This window comes from Salvelinus sp. IW2-2015, unplaced genomic scaffold, assembly GCF_002910315.2.
Source record: "Salvelinus sp. IW2-2015 unplaced genomic scaffold, ASM291031v2 Un_scaffold3105, whole genome shotgun sequence".
In the NCBI taxonomy this organism is placed as follows: domain Eukaryota; kingdom Metazoa; phylum Chordata; class Actinopteri; order Salmoniformes; family Salmonidae; genus Salvelinus; species Salvelinus sp. IW2-2015.
The window spans coordinates 41,958-45,565 of NW_019944395.1; the positions used below are offsets into that span (position 1 = coordinate 41,958).

General features: G+C 41.4%; 1 pseudogene; it reads right to left on the reverse strand.

The window, feature by feature from the left end:
• The window catches only part of LOC112075362 (sodium- and chloride-dependent GABA transporter 1-like), a 27,511-nt pseudogene that overhangs the window by 8,811 nt on the left and 15,092 nt on the right, over positions 1-3,608 (reverse strand).

Consider the following 3,608-nt stretch of genomic DNA (forward strand, 5'->3'; position numbering starts at 1 on the left):
CGCCTGTTAGTGAGCATTTCTCCTTTGCCAAGATAATCCATCCACCTGAAGGTGTGGCATATCAAGAAGCTGATTAAACAGCATGATCATTACACAGGTGCACCTTGTGCTGGGGACAATAAAGGCCACTCTAAAATGTGCAGCTTTGTCACACAACACAATGCCACTGATGTTGCAAGTTTTAAGGGAGCGTGCAATTGGCATGCTGGCTGCAGGAATGTCCATCAGAGCTGTTGCTAGAGAATTGAATGATAATTTTCTTACCAAAGTTGTTTTAGACAATTTGGCAGTATGTCCAACCGGCCTCACAACCGCAGACCATGTAATAGGCGTCTAGTGGGTGAGCGGTTTGCTGATGTCAACGTTGTGAACAGAGTGCTCCCATGGTGGCGGTGGGGTTTAAGTATGGGCAGGCACAAGCTACGGACAATGAACACAATTACATTTTGTCTATGGCAATTTGAATGCACAGAGATACCGTGACGATATCCTGAGGCCCATTGTCGTGCCATTCACACCGCCATCACCTCATCTTTCAGCATGATAATGCACGGCCCCATGTTTCAAGGATCTGTACAAAATTCCTGGATGCTGAAAAAAATGTATACATTATGCACTATATAGGAAATAGGATGCCATTTGGGACGTAACCAGTGTTTCTGAGATACAGGGTTAAGTAGGATTTCCCTGAGGATTTAAACACATTGAAAACCAATGAGAAGCCTGAATGGAAATGYCAGTTACCAGGCAGATTGCTGGAGTGAAGAACTTCCAGCAGAGCTTCCACCAGCCGCAGGGCCGATAGCCAATCATCTCTTCAATGTCCCCATAGAACTTATCAGCTCCTAAGACAGAGCGAGAGAGKGCATTGAACAAACTACACAAGGTGACGATTTATAGGTTATATGTCAAGACAGCCCAAATGTTATCTGTCCCAAGTGGGACTGTTGATGTGCTTTGAGTTAGCTAGGCAGCCAGCTGTTGTTGACTTACTCAGTGAAGTGAAAACTTGGATAAGCAATACCTTTTTAAAACTAAATTACAACAATACTGAGATCATGCTCATGAGCCCCAACTCCCTCATCAAGAAACTTGGTCAACTTAGCATGYCAGGGTTAGTGGAAAATAATAAAGGAAAATATATTTTTAAAAGATATGTACTGTATGTATATATACAGTACCAGTCAAAAGTTTGGACACAAGAAGTCATTGTCTTTATTTTTAACATTTTCTACATGGTAGAATAATAGTGAAGACATCAAAGCTATGAAATAACACATGTAGTAATCAAAAAAGTGTTAAATCAAAATATATTTTATATTTGAGATTCTTCAAAGTAGAATCTCAAATATAAAGTAGTGTGCAAAGCTGCCTTGATGACAGCTTTGCACACTCTTGGTATTCTCTCAACCAGCTTCATGAGGTAGTCACCTGGAATGAATTTCAATTACAGGTATGCCTTGTTACAAGTACATTTGTGGAATTTCTTTCCTTCTTAATGCGTTTGAGCCAATCAGTTGTGTTGTGACAAGGTAGGGGTGGTATACAGAAGATAGCCCTATTTGGTAAAAGACCAAGTCCATATTATGGCAAGAGCAGCTCAAATAAGCCAAGABAAATTACAGCCCATCATTACTTTAAGACATGAAGGTCAGTCAATCCGGGATATATCGAGAACATTGAACATTTCTTCAAGTGCAGTCACAAAAACCATCAAGCGCTATGATGAAACTGGCTCTCATGAGGACCGCCACAGGAAAGGAAGACCCAGAGTTACCTCTGCTTCAGAGGATGACTTCGTAAGAGTTAACTGCACCTCAGATTATAGTCCGAATAAAGGCTTCACAGAGTTCAAGTAACATACCCATCTCAATATCAACTGTTCAGAGGAGACTGTGTGAAATCAGGCCTTCATGATTGAATTGCTGCAAAGAAACCACTACTAAAGGACAACAATAATAAGAAGAGACTTGCTTGGGCCAAGAAACACGAGCAATGGGCATTAGACCGGTGGAAATCTGTCCTTTGGTGTGATGAGTCCAATTTTTTTATTTTTGGTTCCAACCGCTGTGTCTTTGTGAGACGCAGAGTAGATGAACGGATGATCTCCGCATGTGTGGTTCCCACCGTGAAGCATGGAGGAGGAGGTACAATGGTGTGGGGGCGCTTTGCTGGTGACACTGTCAGTGATTTATTTAGAATTCAAGACACACTTAAAAAATATATTTTGATTTGTTTAACACTTTTTTGGTTAATACATGATTCCATATGTGTTATTTCTAAATGTACAGTTGAAGTTGGAAGTTTACATACACTTAGGTTGGAGTCATTAAAACTAGTTTTTCAACCACTCCACCAACTGTAGGTTTGGCAAGTTGGTTAGGACATCTACTTTGTGCATGACACAAGTCATTTTTCCAACAATTGTTTACAGACAGATTATTTCACTTATAATTCAATGTATCACAATTCCAGTGGGTCAGAAGTTTACATACACTAAGTTGACTGTGCCTTTAAACAGCTTGGAAAATTACAGAAAATGACTGTAATGTCTTTAGAAGCTTCTGATAGGCCAATTGACATCATTTGAGTCAATTGGAGGTGTACCTGTGGATGTATTTCAAGGCCTACCTTCAAACTCAGTGTATCTTTGTCTGGCATCATGGGAAAATCAAAATAAATCAGCCAAGACCTCAGAAAAAAATTGTAGACCTACACAAGTCTGGTTCATCCTTGGGAGCAATTTCCAAACACCTAAAGGTACCAAGTTCATCTGTACAAGCAATAGTACGCAAGTTTAAACACCATGGGACCATGCACCTGTCATAATGTTCAGGAAGGAGACGCGTTCTGTCTCCTAGAGATGAACGTACTTTGGTGCGAAAAGTGCAAATCAATCCCAGAACAACAGCAAAAGGCCTTGTGAAGATGCTGGAGGAAACAGGTACAAAAGTATCTATATCCACAGTAAAACGAGTCCTATATCGACATAACCTGAAAAGCGCCCAGCAAGGAAGAAGCCACTGTTTCAAAACCACCATAAAAAAGCCAACTACGGTTTGCAACTGCACATGGGGACAAAGATCGTACTTTTTGGAGAAATGTCCTCTTGGTCTGATGAAACAAAAATAGAACTCTTGGTCATAATGACCATCGTTATGTTTGAGGAAAAAGGGGACACTTGCAAGTCGAAGAACACCATCCCGGGGTGGCAGCGTCATGTTGTGGGGTGCTTTGTGCAGGAGAGACTGGTGCACTTCCCAAAATAGATGGCATCATGAGGCAAGACATCAGTCAGGAAGTAAAGCTTGGTCGCAAATGGGTCTTCCAAATGGACAATGACTCAAGCATACTTCCAAAGTTGTGGCAAAATGGCTTAAGGACAACAAAGTCAAGGTATTGGACGGGCCATCACAAAGCCCTGACCTCAATCCTATAGAACATTTGTGGGCAGAACTGAAAAGCGTGTGCGAGCAAGGATGCCTACAAACCTGACTCAGTTACACTAGCTCTGTCAGGAGGAATGTGCCAAAATCCCCCCAACTTATTGTGGGAAGCTTGTGGAAGGCTACCTGAAACGTTTGACCCAAGTTAAACAATTTAAAGCA